Source organism: Chelonia mydas, chromosome 2 (assembly GCF_015237465.2).
Source record: "Chelonia mydas isolate rCheMyd1 chromosome 2, rCheMyd1.pri.v2, whole genome shotgun sequence".
NCBI lineage: Eukaryota > Metazoa > Chordata > Testudines > Cheloniidae > Chelonia > Chelonia mydas.
Genome location: NC_057850.1, coordinates 78,679,485 through 78,689,141, shown reverse-complemented (window position 1 = coordinate 78,689,141; position 9,657 = coordinate 78,679,485).

Sequence of the window (9,657 nt, the reverse complement as noted above, 5' to 3'; positions counted from 1 at the left end):
TTTTCAGCTGTTCATGGCAATACATCAGACCTTGATAAGTATGAAAAAAACAAACCATCAAGCCCCCCTACTATTATGAGCACTCATTAAGAAACAAAACACTGTCTCTGATAAACTGTGCCAGGGCTTTTAAGGAATAGATGATTACCTGCTTCAACACCATTAAAGCTAGCAGTAAAAAAAAATAAAAAAAAAAATTCACCCCTCCCCCTAGAACAAACACATCTAATTACATAGCAGATGAACAGGTGCACCTTGAGAGAAAGTATTAAAAAAACAGAGCTATAGTCACATTCCTCAGGAGGGGCGGGTTTTGTGGTCTAAGGAACAAGTCTGAAATACTTAGATTCAGTTCCCAGAAGTATCAGCTTAGGCCTTCATCACCCTTAGGTAAATAAATCAAGGCTTATTTATTTTGTTGCGTGTGTGAGAATTTCAGGTGACCCCTAAAATGACAAGGATCTGTCTACTCCATGGGTGAAACCCTGGCCCCATTTTAAACCAATGGGAGAATGGGAGTTTTGCCATTGGCCGCTGGCCAGATTTTACCCTGAGTGGGCATTAAGGATCCCACAACTGTTTAAGAGTCAGGATTAAAGCTGCAGTGGGGGAGGTTTAGGTTGGATATTAGGAAAAACTTTTTCACTAGGAGGGTGGGGAAGCACTGGAATGGGTTACCTAGGGAGGTGGTGGAATCTCCTTCCTTAGAAGTTTTTAAGGTCAGGCTTGACAAAGCCCTGGCTGGGATGATTTAATTGGGGATTGGTCCTGCTTTGAGCAGGGGGTTGGACTAGATGACCTCCTGAGGTCCCTTCCAACTCTGATAGTCTCTGATTCTATGATTACCCTGGCGTTCTTGATCAATACATTTTTCTCCACGTTCAGCCATGCCGCAAGCCATATGCTGCGGGTTGTCATTCCACCCCAGACGTGGCTGCGTTTTAGTGGTGGTCTGTCCATTTCGAACGAAGCCTGTCTGAAGCCACTGTTCAAGAGGCCAACAAAAGTCAGTTGCCTAGGAAAGGCTGGATTTTTTTTTAAACAAAATTATAATGAAAAACAATTTGGGATCATTTAAACTGGGTTTAAATATAAAAATCAACACTGAAGCACAGTTTAAATCTAATTAAACACTTAAGACTGGGGATGGAGTATGGAAGTTGCCCTGAGTGAAGGCCATGCTGCAGTTTGTAAAGTACTCTGGGATGAAAGGCACTACATAAAAGCAAGATATTACTGTAAAAATCTCCATTTTACCTATTCATGGAAATATGCCTGTGGATTGCTGGCACAGAAGGTTTTTTATTTGAGTCATTCTGCTGTGAGAAATGCATTAGTAGCCTCTATCTTGCCGGGGTTTGTCCCATTTTAAATAATATAAATGCACTGCAAAAAGGCAGCAAAGGTTTACAGCACTTTCACAAGTAGCAGATCGGAGGACTAAGGCCATGAGCCAGTGTCCCTACACTACACAGATCGTGCTGCGACCCACAGTGCCGCCTTTGTGTTAATGATGAATGCATCAGCTCAGATGTCTTAAGAACACCTCCTTGAACTTTTGATTACAAAGCTCAAACTAAACTGAACTTTCATGAAGATCAAAACTATTCCATTAACTTTTTCCCCATATTCTGGTTTTCACTGGACTACTCCTACTCCTATTGTAGTCAATGGGAGTTTTCCTAGTGTCTTCACTAGAGCACAGCTTGCCCCATTATTTGTAGTTTTTGCATGTTGCTGCAATTCCTTGCTCTACCCAGAACAAGAAAATACCCAGAAAAAGACTGTTCTTTCTCTAATTCTAGCCAAATAGGAGCAGGAGTACTTGGAATCCCAACAGACAACCTATTATGGTAAGATGTCCATCCTAATTTTCAGGTCCATGAGATTCTGATAAGGTGAGGCACTTTTTGGTGCCTAACTTAAACTTACAGAAGCTCCAAACATTTTGAGGTTTGCTCCTTTCTACACCAACGGAAAATGAACATGCTAGGGCAAGGCCACTGATGAGTAAGACCAAATCATGCTTTATTCCATACCACAGCATTATTAAATAATGTGAATTAAATACTGATGTAAACAATTTAAACATTACAGTAGCATTTTATTGTTCTGTAACTTGTACTTGTGCATTATAGAAGTGAAAAGTATTATTATAATTAGATGGGAGTCCAGCTCACAAACTACACATGTAGATAAGTTTTGGATTCTCAACTCCTTAGCCCAAGGTTTGATCTCTGATTAGTGTACAGCTAAAGAAGTCTGCTAGTGTTAATAAATTATGCACACTTTGAGCATGATCCAGAGACCTCTGAAGTCAATGATAAGACTCTTTCCATGAACATCTATGGTTTTTCAATCAGACCTTTTCTCAGTAGTGGTGCTCTAGGATAAACGTAAGCTCACCTTCCCCTTTTTTCCCCAGAAAGGAAGATTTTCTAATATTGATCCACTTGCGATGACCAGTGTAACATAATCACAGTGATAACATTTCCAAATCACTCTTCTTCACAAAGTACTTTGGAAGCTGCCACAAAAAAAAAAAAAAAATTGTATCCTTTCTAGGGCTAGTTACTACTAGCTCAATCTTCTTTTTCCCTTTTCTGTTACCTCTGACACTAGCAACATCAAATAATCACTTAGAGAGGCAATTTCCCTGTAGACTGGCAGCATGTCTAAATGTGAAACGTTAAGACATAGAAAATAGCACTAATAAAACAAAGTTGCTTTGGCTTTCCTTAAAAATGTCAGTAACTTACATCGGTAACAATGTGCTAAGGAAAGCTCTTTTCTGCTAATAGAGTTTATATGTACGTGGCAGGGTTTGTGGGGAGGGACAGGAAGGTTGTACAACATTCTTTCACTTATTTTCATGAACTGTTAGACTGGGCAACAACTAACCGCTGCTTCTACTAGGGAGCAGACATCAAGTCTGTGGTAGAACAAAAAGGAAGAGCTAAAAAATATGAAGCTTTATTTTGGCACAACCACACCGCTCCTTGCAAAGTCCCTGCTGTTTTCTTCTCAAAGACAACTGCTAGAACGACACTAGACAGGGCCGAAGATCAGTACTGAAGGCCGGGGTGTCCGCTCCCACCAGATTTCCTCCTTGTCTTCCAAAGTTGTCACACTAATTTTAACTGACCCTCTAACTTTTTTACTGACACCATTTCAAAATGCAGAAAGGAACATCTGTTTAGATTACGTATTGTGGCAGAGCTATTGGGAAAGCTGCAGCTTGGTTCTAAGGCTTGCCTCATCATGACACTGCAGAGCAGTTTTGCTTTGGGTTAATAACAAAAAAGTTGCTTTTTGTAATGATTTATAGTCAGTGTAAAACTTGCATCGTAACTGTAATAGGCTAATCAAAATTGAACAGTTTAATGTTATTTACCTGTCTGTGTAAAACTTTTTATAACTAAATATAACCACAGAGCATTTAACTGAGGGCTAAAAACTCCACATGAACTGAAAAGGAGGATGGTTCAGCAGCCAGTCAGAATCCCATATAGAAGATATAAAGAATTCAGATTCTGGGATTTAGAAATGCTTCAAGAACTGCAGGAAGAATTTGAGGAATTGTCAGACTGGAAGATTCAAATACAGACCTCTCTGGTCCATAGGTACTGGAATGAAGGATGCTGGGGATGCTCCTGCACCCCCTGGCTTGAAGTGGTTTCCATCATATAAAGGGTTTACAGTTTGGTTCAATGGCTCTTAGTACCTGCACTATAAAAATTGTTCCCCCACCCCTGTCCTAGTCCTGCAGTAGGGTCCATGCAGGTGAATCCTTGCACCTGCATGGAATCCAATTGGGCTCAGTGAGGATTGGTGCAGGCAGACCTGATATCAGAATGGTTGGGGAGGAGGGTCAGCCATTTCTAATAACTAATGCAGGACCTCCATACAGCTGCAAACCTTTGCTGATTATCAGCCAGTAAGTGATGAGTGATCAGATTGATCACTCCAACCTGCAGAACCCTGGTACTCCACCTCCTAGATGTGTAGAATACAGAATTCTGTCTAACACTCTCTGCAACTGACTTTGTGCATGGCTTGGAAAACCCTAACATCACCTAGGAGTAGAGTGGAAATGCAAACAAAGTGTGACAGGACACAAATGAGATCATGGATAGACCAGAAGATGGTGAGATGGCTCTGCCTCCTCCCAAAATTGCTATGCACATTATAGTCAATGTTTCCCTTTATATTTAAAAAAAATCCAAAATTACATAATTAATCAATAACATCAATAGTGAATGGAAAGGTGGACAGTGCAGCTAAAGATGTACAGTCTTCTGTAACCCTTCTGCCAGGTGGTGTTGGTAGCAAAAAGGGCCAGGTTCAATTTTCTAGATATTCCTTTTCGACAACTTAGCACCACCAGCTCAAGCCCGCACCTAAAAACCAAGGAAAACTAACTTACCTTCTGGGCGCCCTTGGTAGGTAATGCTTCCTTCAACACAAGCACTGGAAGTATTGTACACTGCAAACGAAATATTATCTGGAGAGAAAAGGGGACTGTCACAGGGCAAGTAAACCGCATCACCCTGCGGGTGGGATAAGGTTGGGTAACCCCACAGTTAATTCAATATGGCTGCGCTCAGCCTTAGGGCTACATGGCCCAATGGCTGGCATCACTAGGGCTCCCCTCATCTGCGGGGAAGTGTGGCCTGATGCCCAGATTTACAAGGGGTCCCCTGGACTGCAAGGATGCACAGCCTACTGGCCAAAGTCAGTGGGACTCCCCTTGGTGGCAGGGAAGTGCGGCCCAATGGCCAAAGTCAACAGAGCTTGCCTGGGCTGTAGGGAAGCGCGGCCCAATGGCCAAAGTCAATAGGGCTCCCCTGTTAAAGATCCTTAAAATGCTGATCTGACAATCAAGTCAATAGGGCTCCCCTGGACTGCAGGGAAGCACGGCCTAATGGCCAAAGTCAACAGAGCTCCCATGGGCTGCAGGGAAGTGCGGCCCAATGACCAAAGTCAATAGGGCTCTCCTGTTAAAGATCCTTAAAATGCTGATCTGACAATCAAGTCAATAGGGATCCCCTGGACTGCAGGGAAGCACAGCCTAATGGCTAGAGTCAGTGGGACTCCCCTTGGCTGCAGGGAAGTGTGGCACAATGGCCAAAGTCAATAGAAGGGGGTTTGGTGGGGCAGCCGAGTAGGGGGACCTGGGCCCTCCCTGCTCCACCCTGGTAGTGGCAAAGGGGTTCGCCACAAAGTCGGTAGGAAATCTGCCCGCAATACGCCGACTCTTGCAGGGACACTGGCTAGTCCCTCTCTGGGCTACTTCATGCCTTGACTCCTGCAGTTGAATTTGGTGTATCCCCAGAGTCTTTGTTTAATCAGCTTCAGCTCATTTGCAAATTTGACACCATCAGCTCAAGAGTAAACAAAGACTGTGAATGGCTATCCAACAACAAAAGCAGTTTCTCCTCCCATGGTGTTCACACCTCAACTGCTAGAAGAGGGCCTCATCCTCCCTGATTGAACTAACCTCGTTATCCCTAGCCTGATTCTTGCTTGCATATTTATACCTGCCTCTGGAAATTTCCACTACATGCATCTGACGAAGTGGGTATTCACCCACGAAAGCTTATGCTCCAATACGTCTGTTAGTCTATAAGGTGCCACAGGACGCTCTGCTGCCTTTATAGAACTATTAAGTGAAAGTCTCCTCTCCCCAGGGCATCTTGGGAATAGTCTTAAACTCAGACCTATTCTCACAGCATGGGTGTTCAATAGGACAGTTTGCAATAGTCCTCTTTCCCCTACTCCCCTATGCACTGTTTATTGTTTGGCAGAGAGTCCAGAGTTCAGGAAAGTCCATCTCTAGCTCCTAAGGGAAGTAAACTAGCTGTTCTGATTATACCTTTATTGATTGGTAGGAAGATGGGCCCTCACCAGAGTTCCTCCCACTATGTTGCTGTTCTCTGTGCTATCACACACCTCAAAACCACTTCTTCACAAAGTCTTCAAGGGGGCATCAGTGGCGTATAAGAACCTGACCAGAGTCATTACTATTTGGGATATTCTGCCACCAGGGTTGGAGGAAGCAAGCTTTCTTCTTTCTTTCTCATCTCTGGCTTGTGATCCAGCTCCACAGCCCATCAGTGGAAGACTGAGCCTTTGGTCAGGGTGACCTCTCACCTCAGGGCACATTTGGTGCAGTTCTTGGGTACTTTCATTTCTCAACAGGGATAACAACATTTTGTTACCCCACACCTAAAAAAAACCACTGAACTTTGACCAAAATACCCCAAAGGGTCACAAAACAGAAATGCAAATAAGGCCTGACCCATTAGGTCATTTCCCCCTTTGTTCACCAACAGATGCTGGCAGAGACCTCTCTCCTGGATGGAACTTCTGTCTAGCTGGAGTTCTTGAGCAACTCTGGGCTCCTCTTCACTCATTCACCAACAGGTGTCAATACAAGCCCCCCCACATTCTAGGGCGTCAGACTATAGGGCTTAAACTTCAAGGATAGAGTTATTTTAAAAGGTTCAGAGTAGACTGTTAGAGGAGGAGAGAAGAGGAGGACAGGGAATGTGAGTAAAGAAAAGGCAGCAGGCAGTTCCAACCTCCTTTTTTCTCCCCCTCAAAACATTTTTTCTTATCCAAATTTGTGCAGATTTTAGGGTACTCATTAGTCTGAAAAAGAATTACCACTTCCAGACTATTAGTGCCAGAGTGAACTGAAATACCAGCCAGCTTGGGCTAATAGTGCCATGGTTATTCAAAATACCAAGTGCCACATGCTATTAAGTGCCTGGGTGATCTGACAGAACATCCTGTCCAGGCTATTAATTCCAAAGTTCAAATACCTCCTCAGCAGTAGATGTATAAATCAGCCAGCTATTTTAATTTTACAAAAGAAGTGTGATTATTGTTGCCCATGTGAAGGGGTGGTACAGGTAAAGAAAGAGACTTCTGATAATTTGATTGCATTTAAGTGCTATTGTTCCTGATTCCAAGTGGGATTATGGTTGATTATCGGTGAAACTGTCATTTTGTGCACCCTGGCAGCCTTTGAAAAATGCTGAATTTCTGTGAATTCCGTAAGATCCGCCTCTACTGCAGGAGGAAACATAGTATCCTGCACATTTCCTACAGACTCTTCAGTGGAGTAGAGCACTATTCAGCAGTCTCCATGGGACCTCTACAAAACCTCTCTCAATGTCCAGCCACTGCTCAGACATGGAAAGGGCAGTGAGGTCCTATATGGTTTGCAAAATCAACTTAGGTAACATCATGCCCCTGGGTGGGTCATTGGCAGTGTAAACTGAACGTGGGACCTCAGGATCTCAGAGCGTGAGCCTCTACTGCCTGAGCTAAAAGACTCAGCCTTGTTAGGCAAGGCAGTAGCAGACTCATCAACCTCTCCATGTGGCCCAGCAATGAGTAGAGGTGGATAGAGCGCCACACTGTTACTGATCCTTAAAATGCTGATGTGACATCAGCTTAAAACTTAAAATATCGGAGGAACTATGACATATCTTCATAGTAACACGTGAGATTGTGTTGGTTTAGTTATGAAATTCAAATATAGCATGACGAGGCTATGTTTTTTTGGAGTTACATGTATGTGCATGCGCACACAGACTCACACAGCTTGTTAATAGAATAGAGGGAGAATAGTAACGTAAAGGCTAATCCAGGCAAACTTGCTGAATTTACCTAAAGTAGAGGATATGTTTACCTGCCTTTTCAAATAGCAGCAGGAGACCTGGGGAAAGTGAATCTCCCTTGATCTATGAGAAGAGGTGACACACCAAACATAGACCTCATGCTTGCTGCACAGAAAGAGAAGTCTCAGCCTCCTCAAGAGCACCTTCCTTGCATCCTTTCTAGGACTCCTCAGGTCCCCACAGAGGAAGGTGACAGAGGATGGGCATGCTGGGTGCAGACATGAGGCAGCTCCACATTAAGGGGGTTGGGCAGGAAGGACACATCTTTCCCCCTCTAGACCACAAATGAAAACATTAATACAGGCAGGGGCTGTTATTTGTTTTGTTGAGCCATCTCCATGGTAGGATATCCCCTTAAGGGAGAATGTGATAGGGTACACTCACCCCGCACTGGGTGGGGAAGTGTTAACCCTACACTGTGGGCTGAGGAAACCGTGCCCCCTCAGCTCTACTGGGCATAATCCAAATGCACTAGTATAAAAGGGAGCAGCTCAGCTCAGTTGGGACTGAGTGACAAAGGGGAAGGACACTCACTGCAGGCTCCAGATGAGGAGCAGTCGAAGACCAAGGCCGTGGGAGCCGGAGATGCCACAACCCAGGTAGATGCCAGGATACACATGTAGGCCCTGCAGAGTCCGGAGTTGCTGGGTACAGTGCAGACCTGGTAACCTGGAGATAGTGGAGATGCTCCGACTGCAGCAATGGGAGCCACAGTAGGAAGCAACCCAGGGGAATTAGGTAGTATCCTGGTTAGGGAACTGAAACTTTGAGTCAGCGTGTTTTGGTCAGACCACCCCTACTGACTTAGTGGCATGAGCTCTTGCACCTAACTGGGCCCCCCTACCCGGGCCACCACCACCCCATTTTTATGAGTGGCGGCCCCCTTCCCTGCCAACAGTGGGCTGTGGCCACTAGGCCTTACCGCCCTGCTGACTGGAGCAAATACATTGACTTTGGCTACAGAGACATAAGTGCGGGTGCACTCACCCGGGACTGGACAGGGCGCACCTTTGGGCTGCCACTGACTGAGGAACGAAAGAGCCAGCACTATGCACACAGAGCTAGTGCAGATCCACAGGTGTTCAGTGGATCATAGATTCATAGATTTTATGGCCCATTATGGCCTCCTTGAGTTTCACCAAGTGATTCTTGCATGAAGCCCATAATATATGGATGAGCTAGAGATTATTTTTTAAAATACTGAGAAATCTTCCTGGTTTGGAAGCAATCTGCAGGGACTTTACTAGAGTTTTGGGTAAATGTGGCTCCTAGCACATGGAAAGGTGAAGGAAGGGAATGAGTGTTTCTGATTTCCATTGCATGCAGGTAATTTTTCTGGCATGGCACTTTTTTGGAAGGTCTGTAGATGCTTTTAGTAACATGTAGGGGTTAATACTGCTGCATAGACGAATACTGTACAAGTTGAGGTTTTATAGCGGCTTATGATTATTAACAAATGTGGATGGTATTCTATACCTAGAGAAAGAATTTTCATCTGATGATTAGACACTCACCAATTATTGGCACCAATGAAAACAGCACAAAGGCTGGTGAGAAAAATCAATACACAGTATTTTTAGCCTAACGTATCAAAACAAAACTAACCACCAATCAAACAAATATGTATAATTCAAGGAATAAATCATACATATAAACCTGAGGGCAGAATTTGGCCCTTAGATTTGAAATAATTTAAGCCCAAAATGAGAGAAATGCCTGCAGCAGAGGATGAATAACGAGCACTCTTAGTAGTAAAAAGGTTGCGAATGCTTTTCCCTAACTGTTTACATATAGAATTGGGCTTCTGGCAACGTCCTTGGAATTGCACTTGGGTACACTAAGGGCCAAATTCCTGCAGTCCTTGACTCTGTCCTTATTTAAAGCAAATGCTCAATGAAGTAATTTCTTACCAGTCTCTTGGAAAGTTGGATTGAGTAACGTCTGAAGAATTTGGCTTTCAGTTGGT